General features: G+C 41.0%; 1 long non-coding RNA gene across 1 annotated transcript in view; it reads right to left on the bottom strand.

Moving 5' to 3' along the window:
• Window positions 1-22,781, bottom strand: part of LOC143421314 (uncharacterized) — a 125,033-nt gene extending 102,252 nt beyond the window's left edge. Inside the window, exons 1-2 of the long non-coding RNA XR_013100934.1 lie at window positions 22,667-22,781; window positions 22,328-22,406 (exon numbers count right to left, since the gene is read on the bottom strand). This is a non-coding gene — a long non-coding RNA (uncharacterized LOC143421314). The remainder of the gene's footprint in view (window positions 1-22,327; window positions 22,407-22,666) is intronic.
• Between the last annotated feature and the right edge of the window lie 2,342 nt (window positions 22,782-25,123).

Below are 25,123 nucleotides of genomic sequence, written 5' to 3'. Positions count from 1 at the left end.
CTTGCGTTTGAGTTAGGTTAGCTAAAACTAGTGTCCAACTATAAAAACTAACTGTCATTATCTCAACCTCATGCTCCTGTTATTGTAGGGTTGTGAACAGTATTGATGTTCACAGGTCATTTGTGCATGTTCAGTAGTGCATATTATAATTTGTTGTTGTTTTATCCAGGTATCTATAGGAGATGTAGAAAGACAAAGTAAGGTAACTATATGAGAACGTTATAGCAGGGGCGGAGCGTGGGGGTGGCTTACTGGGCTTAAGCCCGGGTTGTTTTGTCAGAAGCCCGGGGTCTTTTGGAGTGTAATTTTTTCATAGTTAGATGCCTGGCTGACAACTGTATAAAGCAAAAAGTGCAAGCAATATTCGAAGCACATAGTGCACACTGTGGGAATTTACGACTGTGCGTGAATCCCCCTGATATTGGTATGATCCGAGCTCAGGCACTAAGCGACTGAGCGAGAGGGCGGGGCAGCTGCTGCCTGTCAGTGCGCTGTTGGAGAAACGGAGCCAGCCATACTAAGGAGAGCTTAAGTTTGACCAGGTACCAAAGCAAATCATTCGTACTGTACAAATAATGTAAATATGACGGTGTATCACGAAAGATTGATATCAAACTGATCACTTGACCAATATTACGTTACTTGCTCTTCAAGTGAATCAACAAATGGCGAAATGAAAAGCCGAACAAATGCTATTTTTTTTAGAGAGTCTTAGCTTACGTGTGTTTATTTCATATTTTCAGTTCTTACCCTCCCCGACTAAATCTGTTTCAGTTATGTACTGAAATATAAGAATGGACATTAGAGGCTTCTTTCAAAGAAAAAACTCAGGTAAATGTTATTTTATATATTATGCTTACTATGTTGTTCAGTATATTTCTATGCAAAACAAGAGGGATTTCAGTACACAGCAGGATATTCACATTTGTAACCAGATATTTACACTTTAGGGAGAAAACATAAAACATTTTTACTGTACAACATCAATTTAGAGTAAACTTTTGTTTTAGATAAATATTGAAACATCTTTTGAATTAGTTAAATGTCATAATAAAGAGAGACAGAGCTGTCTATTTTTTATCACTTTCATCAAATTTAAGAGTACATATACACTAAGTTTGTTAATTAATAAGAAACTCCAGACGATTCCATTCTGAGCTGAAGAAGCTTCTGATAGGTTAGTAGAGTCCATGTGAGTAAATTGGTGGCACACCTGTGGATGCATATAAGGCAAAACACAGAGCCTGTTTCTTTGACATGGGAAAATCAAGAGATGTCAACCAAAACACCAGGAACAGAACTGTGGAGCTCCATAAGTGTGGCTCAAGTTTGAATACAATTTGGTGCCATTTGCAATTAAGAAATACAGATAGTTTCTCTCTTTACTCTTAAAGTTAACAAATATGTTTTTTATATTTATCAATCTAAAAAAATAAACATTTAGTCTAATTTGAGGTTACAATTAAAAAAGTGTTTGTGTTTTGATCTGAAGAGTGTGTAAATATCTGGTTTCAACTGTATATTTGATGATTGTCAGCACAAAGACGGAGAGAGAGGGAGAGAGAGGGAGATGGAGAATGAGGACAGAACAGAGGTGGAACAAGAGCAGGTGAGACACACATGTTAGTCAAATGGTTGTTTACCAAAAGTATCACCGTATCATAGGTACTCATGTATCTCATACCTAGTGTTTCTTTTTAGGTTTGCTATTTTTCAAATTCTACATTTAAAAAAAAAACATGCATGGGTCAACAAAACAGTGGCCTCTACAGTGCATCTGGAATGTATTTACAATGCTTCACTTGTTCATTTTTCACATCAGTATTCTACACACACTACAACATAATGACAAAGTAAAAATTGTTTTTCAAATTCTTGCAAATGTTATGTTAAAAAAAATACAACAGGTACATAAGTACTGACAGCCTTTCGCATGATGCTTAAAACGGAGCTCAGGTCAACCCTGTTTCCACTGATCATCTGTCAGATGTCAAAAAGGCACACAGTGCATGTCAGAGCACAAAGCAAGTCATGAAGTCTAAGGAATTGTCTGCAGATCTTCAAGACAGGATTCCTTTGAAGCACAGATGTAGGAATAATTTCTGTTGCACTGAAGATCCCACAGGATGATAGAGCACAGTGACCTCCATCATCCAGCATTGCTTATCACCTGGCCAATATTATCCCTGCAGTGGAGCATGGTGGCATTATGATATGCATGTGTTTTTCAGCAGAAGGAACTGTGAGACTAGTCAAGGCCGAGGGGAAAATGAATGCAGCAATGTACTTGATAATATCCTGCTCCAGAGCACAAAGGACCTCGGACCGAGGTGTAGGTTCATCTTTTTTTCGATTTATTGATTAGCATTCAAATATCTCAGTGAATACAGAATAAACATTACCACAAAGCAAGAAAGCACGAGACAAGGCTAATCAAAAGGTATTGGCTGAAGCATATGCTTATTACGCCAACCCTTTTAACAAAAGATCTTTTAGCATGCAGCTCATGTACATAGGGCTCGAAGCAAAGAATAAAACAAAACAAAGCAAACAAAACAAAACCTTTCCACCTTAGATGAGTAACTACATTAAATTAAATTTCATTAAAATAATCAAAGTAAAACAACCAAGAGTTTCAGTGTTATTATTTTTGCTCTTTTCATTCTTGATTTATATATTTTTCTAATACTCTATTTTTAAACAAGGAAAATGAACTCCACCTTTTTAAATCCCTGTCATAACTATTCCACAAGTTAACTCCTCTAACAGAAACACATCTCTGCTTTATGTTTGTCCTTATCTTGTTTTGTTTTTTTTAAGAAATCTGTTCCCCTTAAGTCATATTGACTCTCTCTGACTTTGAACAGCTTCTGAGTACTGTGGCAAAGCAAGTTATTTTGTGCTTTATACATTATCTGTGCCATTTTATATTCCACTAAATCATAAAGTTTCAGGGTATTCAGATTAATAAACAAAATGTTAGTTGGTTCTGTATAGTTTGATTGATTTATAATTCTTATAGCTCTTTTTTGTAACTTAAAAATAGGAAGAGTATTTGTTTTATACGCATTACCCCATATCTCTAGACAATAAGTCATATATGGAAGCGACAGAGAAAAATAAAGTGTGTATAATGATTTCTTGTTCAGGACATGCTTTGTTTTGTAGAGAATAGCAATGGGTTTCTACATTTTTGTTTCCACATGGTTTATATGAGACCTCCAGCTCAGCTTATCATCAATTATCGCTCCAAGAAATGTATTTTTGTTCAGTCTTTCAATTTCAATTCCATTAACCCTGATTTTAGATACAGTTTTCATTTGTCTAGTGCCAAAAATAATACATTTTGTTTTGTTTATATTTAATGATAACTTATTTATATCCAGTGTTGGGTAAGTTACTTTAAAATAGTAACTTAGTTACATTACTAGTTACTTCTCTCAAAAGTAACTCAGTTACTTCAAGTTACTCGTTACTTTCAAAGTAACTAGTTACTAGGGAAAGTAACTTTGGTTTTACTCAGAATTCTCTTGTTAATGTGTTGCTTCCATAACTTTGCCAGTCTTCTAGCTTGCTTACTTGCCACAAGTGCACTGTGCCACCTACCAATAGAAAGGAAAAGATAATGTGCATATTTCCACGAGAGAAATCCCACGCCTGGACCGTCATTGACTGCTGCCATGATTCTAGCCTACGTCACAGAGTCATGTGCGCCTTTTACATCCAACACAAAAACTGCAGTCGTGGTGCTTTCGATTGTACTCAGAACTCAGAAATTCTGCTATCTGAATAGGATGATCTGCAGTCTGGTGTTGCCTACATCTAGGCAACACCAGACTGCAGATGAGCTGCATACAGGGCTGGACTGGGACAGAAAATTGGCCAGATAACTTTTCATCCACTTCCAACGGAACAACGACGTTAAGCACACAGCTAAGGCAACACAGGAGTGGCTTCAGGAGCACTATGTGAGTCTTCTCGAGTGAGACTTGAAACCTGCTGAACATCTCTGGAAAGATCTGAAACTACCTGCGCACCAACACTCATCATGAACTTTGATGGCATGTGAGAGGGTGTGCAAAGACACCGTCTAAATATAAGTGTTTCAATCTTGTAGCATTACATTCAAAAAGACAGAGACTTGATGCTGTAGTTGCTGCCAAAGGTGCTTCAAAGTTTTGAGCATAGGCTGTGAATAGCAAACTTTTTTTATTTTGCCATTGTGGGGTTTGGGGGTTAAAAACGAATTTAACCAATTATGGAATAAGGCTGAAACATGACAAAATGTGACGCAGTGTGGATGCTTTCTGGATACACTGTAACCACTGCTCTGTTTCAACACTTCTCCTTTACTCTGACTTCTAAATTGACGTTTATGGCTGGGGGATTTAATGTTAAGAAATAGAAACCTGTCCCTTATTTGTTTTGCTACTTTGATATCCTTATCTGCTATAATATTATAATTGTGTATATCTTACCCACCTCAGTAAGGCACTGGTGTGGTTATTATGGTAAAGGTTTTATGGGACATTGCGGTTAGATTTTATTATGAAGTCATCTCAGAAAATTAATGCAGACTGAGTCTTCTGCCATGACAAAAATAATTAAGAGTAAATGGTGGATGTCATTTTGTTTTAAATTTAATTTAAAAGTTATTCACGTTAACACAAAGAGCACTTTCAGTACTTTGTCTACTGGCACCATTCATCAGAAACCCATTGTCACGCTTACATCATTTTTATTACACGTACTACAAATCGGTCTCGTTAAGTGAACAAGCTCTAAAATGTAAATGCTTTTATCTTTCAATATCCAATGAAGTGTAATTAAGTGAGTTAGAAGTGGGAAGATGAAGTAGCCAGTGACACTGGGTTGGAAGGGATGAGCTGTCAAAACCATTAGGATTAACTTTGGCCATACCAGCCTGTCTGCCAGTGGATTTGACAAATTGAGTGGAATCAACTGACTGACAGATGCAACGTGTGCATACACACTCACACACACACACACACACACACACACACACACATGTTTGTTCATGTTCTCAATCGTGAGTGCTAAGAATATAAAAAGGCCTGCTCTTTTCTAGAACCCTTGGTCCTGTCCCAGTAAAGGACAGGCGAGTACTAAGAATATCAAATAGGTGTGTGCATGCAGGGATCTCTGTGCTGATCTAGATCTTTCTCAGTGTCTGCTTCTTTACACGTGATGTGAGCTGAGTCAGCCAGTGTAACAGATGGTCATTTCCATTCAATTCAGTTCGATTTTTTCAATATAGCACCAAATCACAACAGCCGTCACCTCGAGCTGCTTTATATTGTAAGGTAAAGACCCAACAATAGCACAGAGAAAACCCCAACAGTCAGACCCATATTTATCTAAAATATAACACTAATATGATTCAGAACGTATTTTCTGTGTTATTTACAGTAAGATGTGTCCACACCATAGACAGTAAGCATGGTGGAGGTGGGCTTCACCTCCATGTCACTGTCAGTCACACTGACACTGAAATTTATAAAAGATGAAAAATTTAGACATTACTTTTTAAAAAAAAAAAAAAAAAAAAAAAAAGAACTTTATCCAGTAATCGCAGCAGTATTTACAATCAGTATGTTGACGGACACACACACACAAAAAGATGGAAAGCTTTTTTTGTTCTGAGGTTTTGGAGTGAGTCTGACTTTGTTTGTCAACTGTGCTGCTCTTATAGAGAAAAAAATGTGCTGATGTTAATTCCTGCATTCACTGCTGTTCCTCAGCCTGTGGAAGTAAATGACTTGGATAGACCCCAAAACTAACAAGAAACCCCTAATGCTTAGTCCAGTGTGAGTGCTCCTGATGATATTACAGAATCAGGCCCTGCAGTCTGTGCTGACCGGCATTATTGTTCACCACGCCTGACAAATCAGGACAGGTGGAGACATTTCTGTGTCTTCTCCCCCTTATCTCCCCCTTCAAACCCACCCCAACGCCATCCTGAAACCAGATCGGGGAAGTAAAGTCATACCATTCTTCATAACTCAGTACTACAGCAGCTAGAAGCCCTGTTGCCTGGCAACCAAATGTTTTGCCGCTGACTTTTATTTTGGTTGTTTTTCTGTCTGTCCCACGCTTGTGCCCGACTCTCGCGCATTCAGACACATACATGTAGGATTCGTTTCCTTTGGTTCATCACAAGCCACAGAACACCTCCTGTTCTCTCTCATGGTCTCCAGTCCATGTTCTCTCCATCAGCTTCCTTCCCCCCTTTTTTCCTTCTTTCTGGTCTGCACTTCATCCAGTTGATCGCAAGTGTGTCCAAACCAGCAACACGTGTTGACTGACAGGTCCGAGAGATGCGGCTAACCAATGGGAGTGATGAAGCAAAGCTGGCCCGGTAATAAACGCAGAAAGTGTGCAATTAAAGAACAATTCCTCAGTCTGCATCTCAGCAAGTCTGAGATGGGTTGAGAGGAGAGATGATGAGATGAGAGAAGATGAGCTAGGAGAAGAAAAAAAAGTCTTCCCAGCCTAAAAATAGTTTGAGGCTGCCTCTCAGACAGCCCTTCAAAAGCGATGGGGCTGTGTTAATGATAAAGCTAAATATCTGGGGTAGACCGAGGCATTACTGATTCTATCCATCGCGCCTCAGAAGAAGCCGCAATAGGGAGGGCCTGTTGATAGCTTGGTTTGCCTACTGCAGTGAAATACAAAGAGCAGAGAGTACTTGAAATCCAATTCCAAAGAGCAAACCACAAGCCTCTTTTCCACTCGTGACAACAGCTCCTGTTTACTCAGCAGCAAACACAGGTGGAGAGCTCTGCGAGAATAACTGTTTTCTTCTTCAATCTTTTCTTCTCTTTTCAAAAGACTGGACACAAGATGAATGCAGCACACCAACGCTCATGCACACATTCACGTGCACACGCACAGATGCATGCACACGACCACTTTAGGCTATACTGCTATGCATTGTTGAGGTAATGAATTGAACTGTGGAGAGATCACGAAGGAATGAAAACATAAAGGCAAGATGTCTGTCACTGATGCAAGATTTTTATGAAGAAAAATAAACATTAAAAAAATGAATAGGAGAGATTAAAAAGGAGCATGGAGAAGATGAACAGTGTAAGTAACTGATATTGCAGTTTTTGTGTTCTTGTTTTGCAGAGCATGAGAAAAGTATTTCCATATTTATCATGTGCCTTCAGGTACATGGGAAAATCTTTGAGGAATAAGGGTGCAATACTTTTGTTTTTACTGATGACCTACAATTAAATTACCAAAACGTACAAGTAAACAGAGTAACTACAGGCTCAGCCTTTCACAATAACAATGTGCTGACAAGGAGCCAAACCCCACCATTGCCTGAAAATCCTAAATTTTGTGTACAGTTACACCCCTAAATTTAAAGGCATGTTTGTAACTTTTAACAGAGAACGTGACATTGTGGCCCAGGGCAAAAACGCTCTGAGTTAAAAGTAAAACTGCAACGTGGTTTTTCAGACAGACGGCCAGAGGGGACGTCGTTCGGCTGTGGCCCCAGTCCCCAACTTTTGAATGTCACTTTGTGAAATACCTATGGGCAGACACTCCACATCCAGACGGCCATTTCTTTTTTCTAATATGAAAACATTTTATGCCATTTATGTATGTCCACATGTAAATTATGCTCCTGTCTTATTTATACAGCCCTCTGCAGTGTCACAGTTCATAACCATTCCTCAGCATTTCCAATGTAAGCAATATGACTCTGTGGTGTGTATTTTGTTAGCTTGTTGGGCAGTTCAGCAGTGATCCAACTGCCTTGTGCAAAACTTTTGTCTCTTGCTCTCCTGCATGCTTGGATTTTTTGTAATTCTTTGTGGGGTGCCATGATGATGCATCAGTTTGCACCATCACCTCACAGCAGGAAGGTCCCAGGTTTTCATGTTAAGATACCATGTTCCCCCACAGTCTGCACGAGCTCTTACTGCATCACCAACTCAAGCTGGTGATGGTGGCACAACTTTGAAATTACTCTGTTTGATTCGAAATGGTGCCTCACAGCAAGAAGGTCCTGAGTTCAGTTCCACCATCAGGATTGGGTCTTTCTGTGTGGAGTTTGCATGTTCTCCCCGTGTTTGTGTGGGTCCTCTCCACGTACTCTGGTTTCATCCCACAGTCCAAAGACATGCAGTTAATGGGGTTAGGTTAATTGTAAACTCTAAATTGCTCATAGGTATGAATGAGAGTGCGAATGGTTGTCTATGTGTTAGACTGGCGACCTGTCCAGGGTGTACCCTGACTTTTTGCTCTGCCGCAACCGTGAAGACATTAATTAATAAAAAGCACTCTTCACACTTAAAATGTCCTCAATCCAACACCACTGCTTATCTAGACTAGGACTGCCTCTTATGCTGTGGGAAACTATTATGTCTTTTACTATACTATTTACACTGTAGTCTGAAGCGCTGTTACCCCTGTGTCTGAGTTTTACCTTTTCAGTTGAACGCAGCAAAAATGAGGGTCTGTTCTTGGTTGGAGGGGCAGCAGGACAGAGCGGTGAAAGGATGTTGTTGTTGAGGGTGGATGAGGTCAGAGAGAAGTAGATCCATCCATTAGAGAGTATAATGAGAGAGAGCAGCTGAATGCTGGGTCAGACAGCACACAGATGTGAGGGAGCCTCAGAACCTAACAGAGTTGAGGGGGAAAGCTGCAGTCCCTGTGCCATGACCTCATTGTCAGAGTCAGGACTCCCATTAACACCAGTCCCAGCAATATAAGGCCCTAAACCAGTCTGAATGAGATCATCTATGCCCTCACCTCACCTAAGAAAACCCCAGTGTGCACCAGTGTGTACAGACCATTCTGGGTTTGACCTCTCACATGGCGCTTGGCTAAACTCTGGCCGACCTGCAGGGGCACAGCATGCCAAACACTGATCTCAGTATCACCTTCACTGCCACTAACTTCCGAATCAAATGTTGGTGGTTGATTTTTTTAAGCTTCAGTTGTGGTAAATGGGGTGTATGGTGCACTAAATTCCTTGTATGTTTTTCTAGCATGTCAAGAGGCCAACAGCAGTGTCAGTTGGTGTCACGATGTCATTTTGCTTGTTGCTAGTAGTCAGACCTTATCAGTAAAAGGCAAAACATATGCTTGTTTGATTTTTGTTACAGTAAAACTAACTTTGTCCTCGTTAACACACTGACCCTATTAGCATCGATAGATTGTACTGCAGGCACTGTGCTTGGAAGAATTAACAGCGTGTCTGTGTTGCCAGAGCTTTGCTGCCAGATTGTAGTGTGGGAATGCCAGCAGAGTCTTCTCCCTTGATGACAGCACTGTTTCCGTAGTGATACACAGAGTAGTTAAAAAGGATAGAGCAGAAAGTGAGGCAGAGAGAAAGCAAGTGTGAGAACCTAATAACTGCAATAACATGGGGGAACATGAAGGGCAGCCCACAGGCCTTTTGCTTGAAGCACCTAAAACAAGTTTTCCAGCATTTTAATAAATTTGTGACTGGTCACATGAGGCACAAAGTCCATTTTCAGAGAAAGAAGCTGAGGAAGCACTGATTTATTTTTAAGGGGTTTAAAATTGACAGCATTAAGCTAAGCCCTGTTATTTAAATAAATATCTCTGAATCATTACAATCTGACTCATTACCAAGATAATTCAGGAGATGCTGGCTGGAGTTTTGTTGGAAAAATGAAGGAGGACAAGCTCAAAATTTTCCACCTCAACTCAACAGGCTAGATGGTTGAGACTTGGAGTACTGCCAGGGCAATGATCCCAAACACACTTTAAAACTGGTTTTGGAATAGATAACACCAGAATTCTGCCAGAAGCTTTTTGATGGCTATCAAAAGCTTGTTGGTTGACATGCAACTTGGTAAGCAAAAATGTACAAAGTGGGGGCATATGTATATGTACATGTGTATATTTGTGCCTGAATATAAATACTTTTGTCCCTGTGTCATTTTTTTTAAATGCATACATCCATTGTCTTCTGCTTATCTTTATCAGGGCCACGGGAGGGGCTGGGCAAGTATCCCAGCTGTCGTAGGGAAAGATGCAGGGTACACCACGGTCAGGTCAATCTTACCCCATGTTAGTAGGGTAAGGTTACATGCAAACTCTGATGGTGGAGTCGAACTCAGGACCTTCTTGCTGTAGATACTGTATATGTATCCTGTGGGATTATTCTAACCCAATTATTCTAACCCCAACCCCCGGAAGAAGATAAGTTTAAAGAAATCATATTGTGGTCATTATTTGACCACAATGACAACAAGTATGTTTAACGGGACTAGCCATTAGACCTCTGTTTACTGCAAAATACAAGTTATAAATGGCCCGCATTTGTATAGCGCTTTACTCAGTCCCTAAGGACCCCAAAGCGCCTTACACTACATTCAGTCATTCACACATTCACACACTGGCAATAGCAAACTACGTTGTAGCCACAGCTGCCCTGGGGCGCACTGACAGAGGCGAGGCTGCCGGACACTGGCGCCACCGGGCCCTCTGACCACCACCAGTAGGCAAACATGGGGTTAGTATTTTGCCCAAGGATATAATCTGTGACGTTTTAGTCACGGAACAACAGAAGTTGAATTAATAACAAAAAAACCCCACAAATTACAAAACAAACCAGAAAGTTTTTGAGGGCAGATAATAATGTGATGAAACAGCTGCGGAAGTCACAAGCTAACAATAAACAGCTAATAGCAAACATGTATCTACAGTATTGCATGAATCATGTGATTAAAACACACATTATCTGATCTTCTTCTCTTTTTGCAACTTTCCCTCTATTTAAGTTACAGGCTGTTTGATCTCTCAGGGCCACCGTATCTTATAGATCTCTCACATATAATTAACAGAGTTATACATGACAAAGGTGGCATTAAATGTATGTATTGCATATGTATTTGTTCATTTAGTGATGTTTATCTAAATTTTTTAATTCATTACTATTATTATTTAACTTATTATGTTTTCTTCTAAATTTATTAAAGCTTTTCTTGCTGAGGTCTCCAACCGCGTGTCTAGGCCTTTCGTATTCGTGTAATGTGAGTATCACGCTGTCAGATGCTATATGTTTCCACTGCACAATGTTTGATTTGCTCTTTTTTAATGTGTCATGCCAGCTGTTGAAATAAAGCAGATGTTCATTCATTCATACACATCACAGATTCACCCTTTATGAGTAAGGGCACATTCATGCAACGCTAACAAACATCATCTTCCACACGCATAAAAGAACTGCAGCAGGTGACATGCATGCACACGTACACCTCTGTAAAACAGACTGATCTTCAGCTCCTCGGCACAGTCACTGCTAAATAGCGCTGTGCGCTCAGGTGACGACACTCATTTCACATTCCACACACACGCACACACTAAAGTAGGAACAGTGATTCTTGGAGGTGTTGACACATGCACCCATTTCAGTTGACTGTGTGGCTGACAGTCGGTGGTGAGCTGAGTGGTGTTCCCTCTGTTGTTACAGGCCCCAACAGTCTCTCGCTCTCTCTCTCTCTCAGACGATGACATCTAGCTTAGTCACTCAAGTGTTCCCGCTTTGTAAAGCATGTTCCTTTGTAGCTGCAGTGCTCTCCAAACAAAACTGGAAGCTTTTCTTCTAGTATGATACCGTTACAGTGTTTATCTCACTGACATAGTAGAGATGTGGGTTGCAGGTTGACATAGATCTCAATGTGTTTTGTGCTTTTGCCACCTGCATAGTTGCATAACATAGTATTTCCTATTGCTACTAGTGGATATTATCTATATCCTATAGTATATGTTAGGTTTTGTATTGTTGATTGTCATTTATGCTTAGAACTATTTAATCATATATGCTTAGAAGTGTATAATCATTTGTAGATTGAAAGAATGTCTCATCCTAGGAGGTCTGTAACAACTCATAGTATATTTTTTCTATTATAAATTAAGAGTGACCTTAGGCAGTCCTCTTAGACATTCAGTTTTTCAGAGATTTGCAATAGCCTTGGTGTTTGCAGTTTAGCTGCAGTCAGCCGTGAATGTCAAAGCATATGATCCGCAGGCTTTTAATGTGAAAAAAAAAAAGAAAGAAAGAAAAACTCCTCAGGTGTGTTGTTGAAGCAAGCACTGGCTATATAGTTGCATGGCAACGTTACAATTCAGGGCGACACAAGCAAGAAACACAAGACATGGTAAAAGAAACCCAGAAAGCACTATTGGGGTCACTGAATACCTCCGTGTTTACCTACTGTGGGATTGACGCTTCGATCCCCACCTCCTCCTGGGAGTTTTTCCACCGTGACATGTGTGATGGGGAAACTTAAGCCTCAGCAGATCTCCCAAACAGGAATTTTCACTTCTCCTCTTTATAATCCCATAACCCCCACTGCCTTAAAACTACTGTGTGCGTGTGTGTGTGTGACAGGTCTAAATCTTCTCCAAACAGCAAATCAGTACAGCCTAGCCTCACTTTAAGCACCTAACAATGAAGAGCAGGCAGCCAGCCAATCGACACGGGGCTGAGCAATGACTGGACATGCTGCTTTATGACCTTTCAGGTGAATCACACAAAGACGCCTGAATATTTACTCAATAGCAATGGAAACTTCCCCCATTGCTGCTCTTGGCTGGCCCGTAAGAAATGCTAATGCAAAATAAACACGGCAGCAATGCCACATTTTAATGTGAGAGCTTTATCATCATCTTACAGAAGACATTCATCTAGGATCATACGTACTATACTGACATGCAAAACTCAGCTGCTACGAAAAAATTTATACATATACATACATACATACATACATATATATCTATATATATATATATATATATATATATATATATATATATATATATATATATATATATATATATATATATATATATATACTTGCAGTGTAGAGGTCATTTGGGTTGCTATGCTCTCCATCTTCTCCATATATATGTTTATTTGCATAGAGCAAGTAGTAATGCTGCACTGTAATCAAATTCAAAGGACTTACATTTGCTACAGACGGTCATTTATCTCAGGGTCAGAGACCTTGAAAAGACAACAGTGATTTGGCAGCAGTGCAAGCAAATCCATCCTTCACATCTGCCCAGACTGGCAAGAGCTTACACAACAGCTCAAGTATAACAGCACACGTCACAAACATTCAGCAAGACCACAGAGGAAGCAAGAGGAAAGCCCAGCTTTCAGCCTCCACAAAAACATTACTGGTATATGGGGTTGGGGGTGGGGGGCAGGGGTGCACTTCAAAATGTCTTTTAGAGAGCACAGCAGGTTTAATCAAGCTGTTACAGTTTTATTTATTTCCCCTAAGATTGCCACCGAAGGCACACAGAGCTCGGGGTGAAAAGATAGCTGAGAGACGGCAAAAGGGAAATGAGGTGGAAAACAGTCTGCTTACTTTACAAACACACATTTTCACTGGCAAGCCCCCATAGCCCTCCCCACTATCATAATCCATAACCTCTGAAAGACCAAAACAGAAACGATGGCTTGTGATTGCAGTCTTTCGAGCCATTTTCAATTTCAGTGCCATTTATATGAAATAACCACATAGGATTTCGAAAACATGTCCCCCACCTGTTGCAGGAAGTGCAAATTACACAGTAGGGTGAGAAAACAGGTGAGTAGTTGTTTAACATGACGCTCACAGGAGACACTCTGAACACAGTTACTGTGTAGCTTAACACACAGACATAATAATTGTGAAATTAATTGTGATTCAAATACAACGTAACTTGAAGGGTAGTGGGAGAGAGCATCCTCCCCCATCAAGGAGGAAATAATTTCCCATTCCTTCCAATAGTAAATATGTTTCAGGTAGTTTTAGTTTGTACAGCTTTTTAGATTTCCACGTCTTGTGATTTTGTCATGAGAGCAGCTTTTTCTCATGCAGCATAAAGTATTTTCATTAATATGTAATTCTTATAATATTCCTATTGTACGCATTCTTATATGGTCCACACTCATTAGTAGTTCATAGTCTGAGGCATGTAATTCGTATAAAACAAACATTAACCATCACACCAAGGTTAATGAGCCATTTTGCTATTTTGAAGAAAGTGATTCATGACAAAATGTAATGATTTCTTTCTTTCTTTGGCCATGCAAGCAACACAATTTTTTTACATTTGTTTTCTACTGACAGATGGAGAGTTGGGGTATATAAAGGAATTATTTTTAAAAATGAGCAATCTTTTCATCTCACGGGGAGAATTGCAGCCTGTTGCATCCTTAAAGACATTACTCTGTGTAACATTATTTCCAAACCATAGAAATTTTTTTTTAATGTATGCAAATATGGATAAGTCGACAGCACAACCTGTAGCTAGGTGCTGTCAGGAATCCAATTTTAAAAAAGAAAGAAAATAACAGAAGATAAGGGAGGATGATTTTTTTCTTTTTTCAATCTTATTGATCTGATGTATTTATGTGCTGCTGCTTATGTAATTTTCATGGGTAACTTGTATGGTGGTCAGCTGGGAGTCAGCTGAGAGCTGCCATTACACACTTTTGTACCAAGGACGCACAACAGCAGCCGAAGGCAGACAGTAAATGAATCGTGACTAACACTGGAATGCACAGTATATAACTGTAGCAACTTATTAGGAGTCGGCAACTGATAATTTCTTGTTTAGATGATGGTGCGTCATACTCTTTCTGAAGCCAGCAATGACTGTGTCCTTCTCAAGTCCTTATTCAAGACCCTTAAATAAAAGAGAGAACTTCCATAAAGTATACACTTTATACATGTGGGTCACATGCTCGTGAAGACACACAGCTGTTTTTGAATGATTTTTTTCGCTTGTACTTTTGACATCATTGTTATTTCACCATTTCATTATGCAATGACATGACCACGAGGGGATGCAGATGGATGTGCATACTTGTGATTATATGCATATTTCTGCTAATAAATGCACATGCCCACACACATCTTCACGTGTACAAAAACGCACACACGAAGTACAAACCCTTTCACTCACACCTTGCTGGTCAAGGTTTTTTCTGCACTGACTGATAAACTAATTAACATGCTGAGAAAGGATTAAACAGTCAGTGGGTCAAAAACAACATCTCCCACCGTGCCTCAGAAGCGCCTGCTGCAGAGGAATGCCAGCCTGCCATTACCAGGAGATTACCTGTAATCTCTTATTACTTAAAACAGGGTGGAGAGGCTTTCATTCAAGGAATCTTAAAAAATCAAATTGTGCTGTCAGCTGGGCTTAAGACTTAGTTTATACATAGAGAAACATGCCTGCATCTGTACCCTGGGACGCTTTGTAGGACAGAACCCGAAGCAGCTACACAGCCACGGTTTCAGCTTCAGACGTTAGTGTCAACAGAACTCAAAATGAACTCCTGTTGTCTTTGGGGATAATAGCACTCTCTCGCTAAGGGATCAGTCCATAAAGACCTGACAATCATCAAAGTGTTAAGCAGTATTTATGCAAACAAGGCAAACTGCAGGGACAAGTGTGCAACGTAAATCCATGCACATTTATCACGAAAAGAAAAAGCCAACTGTGCCACACAAACTGAGCCAGGAGGGGACATGTAAAGGCAGAATTACTCTCTCCCTTTCTCTCTCTCTCTCACTAACACACACACACACAGAGTCTCTCTCAAGGATAATTGCTGTTTTGTCTTGACTGCATGTGCTGTTATTTATTTGCACAGGAACTGAGAGTTTCCCTCAGGGCGAGGGATGTTTTTCACCCAAGAGTGTTCTCAGTGTTTTACATAAAACAGAATGAGACAAACCTTGGTATTATTGCTAGCATGGATGCCAAAAAAAAGAACAAACAAACAAAAAATACAACATGTGAGAATATCTTGATGCAATTTTTATTGAACCACTAGCAGCAGCAATTAGACAGAATTCAGTAATTAAGGGCATAAAATGCAAGAACGTGGAACATAAAATCAGCCTTTATGCGGATGATGTGTTACTCTTTCTCCAAAATTCACAAACCAATATCTCTGGGGTGATTGAATTGATAAACTCTTTTGCAAGAATATCAGATTATTCAATTAAATGGTCAAAATCTACAGTCCTACCGATTAATTGCTCCTTCCATAATTCCTCTTCTACACCACTGCAATTGGGAAATATAAAATATTTAGGTATTAATGTTTCTCCCAAGCTTGCAGATCTAACTAAATTAAACCATATCCCACTTTTAAAGAAGGTAGAAGATGATCTGGCTAGATGGAAATGTCTACCCATATCACTCATGGGAAGGGTTGCCGCTATAAAAATGATGGTCTTACCAAAAATAAATTATTTATTCTCAATGATCCCAACTAAACCGCCACAAGATCAGGTTCAGATCTCTAGATTCATGTATGTCCAAATTCCTTTGGAAAAATAAACCCCCACGTATAAGCTTAAAAACACTACAAAAGACCAAGGATAAAGGAGGACTAGAACTGCCTAACTTTCAGCACTACTTCTTAGCCAACAGGCTTCAGTTTATCTCAGGATGGCTAAAACACACCCTCTTAGATGAACCTTGGCTAGATGTAGAACAAGCACTTTGCAATAATCTAGAGATCTCAGACCTACCATTTATCAGCTCAAACATCCAACGACATGAATGCTTTAAAAGCATCAACATCAGCTCTTCTCTGACAGCATGGTGGGAGTTTCTAAAATTGACGGCGTCTTCATTAATCCCATGCAAACGTACACCTATCTGGAATAACCCTGACATATTACAAAACAATAATATGATAAACTTTTCAGATTGGAGTGGTAAAGGAATCAAATATTTAGAACATATACTCGAAGGAACAGAATTTATTTTATTTGACGGACTAGTTACACAATATGGGATCAACAAGAAAAGATTTTTAGAATATCAACAAATTAAATCCATAGTAAAAAAGAAATTTAAACCGGGTCAAGTTGAACTACAAACACCACCAAGTGTGGTTCAATTTCTTACTCTTAAAACCCCCAAATTACTATCCAAAATATACAGAATGCTTTCTAAAACAGATGAATCAATATCACTTCCTATTGCAAAATGGGAAGCGGATTTATCAGTTAACTTAGACCTAAACTTCTGGTCTCAGATTTGCTTAAAAACCTTTCATCTAATTAGAAATCCCAGTCTTCAATTAATTCAATACAAAATATTACATAGAGTGCACTATACAGGTCATCGGATGTTCAAGATGGGCTTTACGTCTACCAACAACTGCTCACACTGCCAAACCAATTCACCGGACAATTATATCCACGCTCTTTGGTTCTGTCCACCAGTTCAGAAGTTTTGACGCGAGATATGTGAAGACTTAGTGTCTTAGAAGTGTCTGAAATGTAACATTCCAACTTCCCCCTTAGTGTGTTTGTTGGGCAGCTTAGATAATGTCACTTCAGAAAAGAATATCGCCCATATGGTTTTCACTACCCTATGCATAGCCAAGAAAACAGTCCTCATGAACTAGAAAAATAAAAATAATCTTAATTCTAACCAATATAGAAATTATCTATTAGATTACATTAGTCTTGATACAGCCTCTGCCACCACATCAGATCAATTGCTCTGGGCTCCTTTGATCAGCTCCATCACCTAGTGGGGGTGGGGGGTCATAGGAGGAGTTGGCCGTCCGACTGCGGTCTGGAGTGTGGGGCCTTCCTGCTGCTGCGGAGTCGGAGCGGTCTGCCTCCCCCCACCGCAGGGAAAAGGGTAACACCACCTGGGTCTGGGTGCAGTTCCCCCCTCCAGGAGCAAGGGTACCTAGACCCGGTTTGTAGAGTACGCTTGGGGAGTGTGATCGTGTGTACAGCGTCTCTTTATGTCTGTCTCCACGTTGGTTGAGTGTGGAGTGAGTGCATATGAGAGCATGAGTGTGGGAATGGATGTTTGTATATGTGTGTGCCTGTATGTCTGTGTCTATATGTCAGGTTGGGTGTCAGGCGCCACCTCTCTGGGGACATCTCAGGCCCTCCAAGGTTTGGAGGCCTATCTCCCCCCACCACCACTTCCCCTGCCAGTGGCGGACTCCCTCAGACATCGGTGCGTTGGTGGTTCTTTGTGTCCGGGGATGGGTGTCCAGGTACACACCGGCTCACTCCTTGGCGGCCGCTTATCGGGGCCTGGAGCCTGGGGCTCGCTCGGGCCACTTCGGAGGTGGGGTGCCCCCGGCCTCTCGGCCTGGGGCTCGGTCACTCAGGCACGGCTGGCTGCCGGCGGAGCTCACGGGCGCGTCACTGCAACTCCCCCTGGCTTCTGCTCCGCGGCTGCTGAGTGAGCCCTAATCTGGGACTCTCCTCAGCTCTTTCTGGGACAGTGGCGCGGCTGCCCCTCTGTTGGTCCTTGGTCTCTTATGTTCTGGGGGCCTCTGGATGTCTGGAGTTTTGATCTCCTCCATACCTGCTTCATGCCCTGGAGGACAGGGCTGTGGCCCCCCCCACACCCTCTAGCAGATCATTACATGAAGGAACCTTTTAAAAAAAAAAAAAACAAGCGCGCCCATGCTCACAGGTGTACACACGGGTGATCACACCCACAAACTACACCCTTTTTGGCTCCTACCTCAAAGCACACTGTGTTCTGTTGATCTTATGTGCTGCACAATAATGTTTAATATTTAGTATTTACTGTCATATTCCCATATATCATTGTGATGTTGTTTATTCTATTACTCTTGTTCTCTTCTGCTTGTTTTCTTTTTTCTTTCTCAGCAGGTGATCCAGGTGATTGATATATGCATTTTTTTTCTCTGCCCGTTCTGTTGGTTTTTGTCTTTTGCCCTTCTCCCCCGTCCCTCTTCTCAGCTGTTTCTCTTTCCCTCTTTCTTTCTCCCCTTCTTTCCCCCAGTCAAGTCTGTCCCGTATTCAGCAAGTGAAAATAAAATAAACAATAAAAGGTGAATCAAATGGACCATTACGGCAAGGCTGGGATGGTCAATTTGGTAAAGTAAATCCGTTGGGCATCTTTCTTTGCCTTTAGACAACAATTCTGATGGCAAAAATAAAGAGGTGGAGGAATATCTCAGCCTGGGTGTTTATTGTCTTATGTAGTCTGGAAGATGAGTGGATGGTGGGGTGGGTGCAGTTTTCTCTGTGGTGGGGTTGGGTGGACTGTCCCGGGCTCTGTGGGGCCAGGAGGCGCTGCTGCCCTGGGCCCCGGTCTGGATGGGCCTGGGCCCCCTTTCCCTGGCGGGTCGCGGAGTATGGGGGTGCCTACTGGGGTCAGCGGGGGAGCTGGCCCCAGGGAGGGGTCACTTGCCCCTCCCTTCCTACCCTCCCCATCTCCAGCTGCCTCCCTCTTCCCGCTCCACCACAACCACCCACACATGCAGGACCTTGGAGTAGGGGTATGTCACCAGGGTGGTGACAAAAGAGCCAAACGGGACAGGCAAAAAAAAAAACAAAAAAAAAGAGAATATCTTGATGCAACAAAAATACCAAAAGGTGAAGCCTTCGATCAGCTGATGTCTACAGCATAAAATGAATCGTAGCTGCAGGGGAGGAGAAGTAATTCTGAGTGAATTGGGAGTGGATTGGGGAAAGGGAAGGGGAGCTGGCTGGAAACAATGCCTGCCATCAATTAGAACATCCAAACAAGTGTTTTGATTTGACGTTGGTACCACAGCCTAAAACAACAGTGTAAACTTGTGTAGCAACAAAAGGAAAGACGAGATGATGTCTGTTGTCTTTTATAGGTCAGCGATGTGCAACCCGATATATTTCAGACAGCATAAAAAACCATCAGCTTCTAAACTTGTGTCAAGATCTGCATTCCTCCAAAAACCTTTACAGTATGTGTTTGCTGAGAAATGAGCCACATTACTCAGAATTTACCACAGCTCTCAAGTGTTCCACCTTTGTCTCTGCAGCCAGATGTGAGTTTCGGTCCCTGGTAGCGAGTGTGCTATTGGGTTATGTCTGTGAGTCAGGGCTGCACAGGGAAACGGGTGTCTCTGACATGCAGAGCGGGGATTTGTGACAGGCATCTCTGAAGATGAACAGGACCTGCAGATGAAAGCGCAGGTGAGGCACGACCCACATTTCCATGTCCTCCCATCAGAACCCCAGTCATCAGCTGCTCTCGAGGGCCAGCAAATGAAACATATCGTGCAGCATTTGTCATATCTGTGTGGGAGTAGGAATTCTGTATGTATTTAAGTGCAGTATGTAGTGTTTTGGAATGTGTCTGTACATGCATGTTAGCATTTGGGACTGTCTGTGGGTGTAGGGGCGTGAGTTTGTGAGGACATATATCAAAGAGAAAAGCCTCAGGTTCATTTCAACATCACTGGGCCCCTAACAGGGCTCTATGGAGTGATGCTTTAATATGCTGTATATCATCATGCTCTCGTCATCATCATTTAATCTAGTTTTCTCTTCTTTTTTTAATTGACACAGTAAGAAATAATGGTGGAGCTTCCATGATAAGAGAACTAAATAGAGCACTTTGCTCTCAAACTGCTGGTTCACTTGTGGTTCCTAGAATATTTTAAAGTAGAATGGGAGGCAGAGCATTTTGCTTTCAAGCCTCTCTTCTGTGGAAACAGCTCCCAGTTTAGATTCAGGACACAGACACCCTATCTACCTTTAAGATTAGCCTTAAAACTTTCCTTTTTGATAAAGCTTACAGTTAGGGCTGGATCAGGTGACTCTGAATCCTCTCTTAGTTGCGCTGCAATAGGTCTAGGCTGCGGGGGACTTCCCGTGTTCTGCATTTCATCATTAGTTATTATCGATCTCTTCCAAAGGGTGTCTTTTGTCTTCCGTCCCTCCCCTCCACCCAAACCAGTCACGACAGATGGCTGTGCCAGAGTATTTCCTGTTAAAAGGTAGTTTTTCCTTCCCACTGTCACCAAATGTTTGATCATAGGGGGGACTTCTGATTGCCGGTGTCTTCTCTGTGTTATTGTAAAAAAAACACCTTTTGACAGCTGTTGTTGTCATTTGCAGTTTTGTATGAATAAAACTGTAAAACTAGTTAATTCTGAGCTACGTTATGCATTCTTCCAGAGTTGCATACTGCACAGGAAGGGTTGTAGCTCTGTGTTTTGGATAGGAAGTTGTTTAAATGCACCTTTGATTAAATGCTGACTAAAAATGTGAAAAGTTTTAATCTCATTTTTCAAGCAACCTACCCAAACCTACATGTGATTCAGTGTGTTCGTAGGCTGTAAAAGCCCAACAATTTTCCCAGCAATGGTCTAGTGTGTTCACAGTACTAAAGTTAATGTTTATTCAATCCCTTTAAGAATGCACTGCACAATACCCTTTAAAAGCTTGAATTTTAATGTATATTATTAGCATTTCTTTGCACTTGTGATTAACAAACAACACATAAATCACTAAAGGTTAAGACTGGGTAATATTCATTAATAGTGAAACACTGAGCTGAGATTGTTTGGGTTCTCTGTGTGATTTATCATACTAACAGCTGCTTTGGTTAATGGCTTCAATCGAATAATCTGTTATAGGCTATCATTTCGCCACGCCTCTGTTGACACTTAAGTCTCACTGGGACCATTTTTCAATTAGGTGATTAGTTTCATTGAGCATACAAATTAGTACCTCCTGTGAGGAGCTTCCCCAAATGTGTAAAGCTTATTTAAAAATATAATGCTTCATTTCGCCGTGAATCTGATCCTGATGAATATGTCACTCCGGCCATTTATTATTCAGCACAGCTGAACGAGAGAAAGGAGATGCTGGCTGTTCCTCTGTAAATATGGATTGTGGGACTTATTTGTCATAGTTCGGGTAAAATTAGTGTAGGGGTCTGAGCAAGACCACCTGGGCCGGAGATTTGTAATCAGAGGATGTGTTTTCCTCCCTGCACGCAACTGCTATTTGAGATCTCACGCTCACTTGCCCTGTGCTAAGGTATCGGAAGGGTAATGGCTTAACTCGTGTGTAAAAAGTGAGGCGAGCACCACTTAGTGTGGTAGCTGTCACTTCCTGATTGTCAGCAAACGGAGAGCGAGTGTGAAAGAAAGAGAAAGGCAAGAGAAGTTAAAATTGCAAGTTGGTGCAGGGTGAAAACTTGAAACTGCTATTTTTTTCTCTATTTTGTTGTGCATGAACTGTATCATAAATATAAGCAATAAGAAAAAAATTGGTTTAACAGATCATTATGATACTGTTGCAAAGACCTCAAGTCAGCCTACTGTAGATCTAATAATGTAGATCTTATTTCGTCACAGCTTTAGTGTAAAAAAAAAACAACCTTTTTCTCCCTCATAGCCATGTATGGACTGTGATACTACATCAAGCACACAAGTGAAAACATAGAGAAGTGTGTGTTTCTTCACAATGCCTGAAGCTTAAAGTCTGACCTTTTCCCCTCTTCATCTCGCTCTCACCTTTTTCCTCTCTCCTCTGCCCCGGAGCACCAAAGGGTGGGACTGACCGAGGAAGCCTATGGCATCACCCATCCCCGAGCTTGGAAAAAGAAAGAAAAATCTCAGAGGATGATGGCTAGCCTTGACATTGTTGAGACAGTGTTCGGGTGAGGAGAAATGAGGTAAATATCAATGGCGGTGGTCTCACATAGCCCATTAGTCAATGTCTGCAACTTGCTGTCTGAGCATCAGCTCGGAGCAGCCCCAGGGTTCGCGCCAGCGCTGTCCTCCTGGTGAATAGTGCCCAGGCGAAAATAAAGCAACCCGAGCTGGGCATAAATCATTAGGAACATTTGTTACCTCGGGTAATTGTGCTTCATTTATCTTCAGGCCTTTTTCCATTTGTCAACTCCTAGAGGCTGCTGGGTGTCAGCTGTACAGGTCTATGCAGTGAGTTTGGCTGGCTGTGTCTAACCAGAACCTGCAGGAAGCAGTAATAAACAATACACAAGTGTTAGCCTGCAGCATACAAAACACTATCGTTTTATATGTTATCATATTATTATGAGAACCTCAATTTTAGAAAGAAACCATGGATCTTAAAGCAAATTCCAGCATGCTAACATGCTAGCTGATGTTTAAGACAATGCAGAATTTACTAAAGTGTCATACCAGCGCAATCTCTGTTTTGGTGTTTAAAAAAGCGCTGTCAGTATTTTTAGAGCACAGTGAAAAAGGTGGGAAGTCAAAGATTTCTGCAATTCACTCGCAAAAGTCTGCAAACTGGCTAGCTAAGATTTGCAACATGCAATTTACTGCCAAAAGCATGCCTCATTTTTTCCTGTTGATATTAAAATGACCTGACTGCACCTGTGTTTAGAAAACACAACCAATCAATCTTAACAAAATTGACCACAGCTATGAGTGCTCTTTGGTGATTAGGATGACACGCTGTTTTGTCCCGTTTAGTCAACATCTTATTCAACGACTTGTCAATTAGTAATAAAATTCATGCATACATTCAATAAGGAAGATCTGTAGTCACACAACTGTCTGCTTCCTGAGTGTTTAGTGGCTAATCTATGCTTTGCATCTCTTCCACTTTCCCACACCAGCAAGCTAATTGCCGTGACATCACTTGTCTAGTCCAATAGTCTTTCTGACCACTTTTCAGGCCAATCAGCCTCCACTCCATGTACTTTAAATCTCACTGCTCATCTGTCATTCTCCCCTGAAGACACCTTCATGCAACCCACCTCCTCCCCATTACCACCTCTCCCATGTTACTCAAACTCCATCCAGTGTCTAGACTCCAGGGGGTCTTGTCATAATTCTTATCAGTGCTGTGATTCCATTGTGCTGTGATGGGCCATTGGAGTCCAATTACCAAATAGCTTAATTGAATTTTGTACATCAGTTAATCACATTCAATTCGTTGTAATGATCACTCCTTATTGAACTGAATACAATTCACAGCTGTGGCTGAAGAGACTATCAATAGCTTTGGATAAAGGCTACTGGGCCATAAACCATGAAAACTGAACACAAACTTGAGTTAAAAGTAAAACATGTCAGGGGATAATCAGTGTTTTAATGTTTTTGGAGAGGAATATAGGTATAGAAATGTTTTTATGAAAGTCCAATAAACAGATATTTCGGTCTGAATCAAAGTGTGTTGCTACTTCCACAGCTGTAAATTGAAGACTTAAAATAAAGTAGAGAAAGACAGGCTTACAAATGATGGTATTATAAAAGCAACTAAGGCAAAGGAACAAAATGAAATTTGTTCCTCCTTCCAGTGTTTCCAATTCCCACATTAAGCTGGTAATGGGTAAATGCATAATTTTGTCTGTGATGTCAACCTTCATGCAAAAGAAAACAGCAACATTCCCTTGAAACTGATCTTTTCCACAAGTGTGTAAATCTGAAAATACAAACAACATGGTGGCAGCACAAAAGGCATTTCATCATCTTCTCAAAGTAAATCAGGATGACAAAAAAAGATGAGGGAACTACGCAATAAAGACAACATTTTGCTGACTTTACACTGGTAAGAAGCTGTTGAAAGAAGCTTGGCTTCTGGTTGTTCAGGAGTGAAGTCTTATCTCTGACAACTTTTGCCTTTGTCCCTTTTTTTTACTCCAGTGGTTTTTTTGGAAACGGACAGTCTTCCCCATGGTCCCATTCCCATTTTAATGAAGACAGAAGTATTTGGAGAAACGTGCTGGTATGGGTGCATATGGGAAGCAGCATTTCAAAATTATCATTTTAACCAGCTCATAGTCGACGTCGCCTCAAAACCTTACTCTGGTTTCCTTTCAAAAAGAGAAAAAAAAACCACACCACTGTCTTCTCCGATTATCTCAGCTTTTGGAACTAAACACATATGCTGCACATTCTGCAGCATACTGCAAATAACTGCCTGTTGTTATGCAGCCACAACCAATGCTGGCAAGCACAGTTCAATCAGTTTGCGGTTGACACATAAACATACACTAAACACAGCCGAAGACGAGCCCAGAAAAAGCTGAATGAGTGTGAGGTGGGGTGCAGGGTGTGTTTTAATGTGTACTGAGAGCTGCTCTTTAGGAAGGCATCTATTAACACCAATTGTAACCTCACTGCCTTGGAACCTGTCTCCAGCTGTCAGCACACTGGCACCTCTATTCACCTCAGTGACGCACATGACACGCTGTCGTCTGTCTAAAACACACACTCACACACACGCATGCACAAATACACACAAACACACACAAACACAATTATGCAGCCACATAGAACTCAGGCAGCAAACTGCTTAACAAAAGGCAATCTTGG

This window comes from Maylandia zebra, linkage group LG12, assembly GCF_041146795.1.
Source record: "Maylandia zebra isolate NMK-2024a linkage group LG12, Mzebra_GT3a, whole genome shotgun sequence".
Lineage (NCBI taxonomy): Eukaryota > Metazoa > Chordata > Actinopteri > Cichliformes > Cichlidae > Maylandia > Maylandia zebra.
This window is presented reverse-complemented; position numbering and strand designations above follow the sequence as displayed.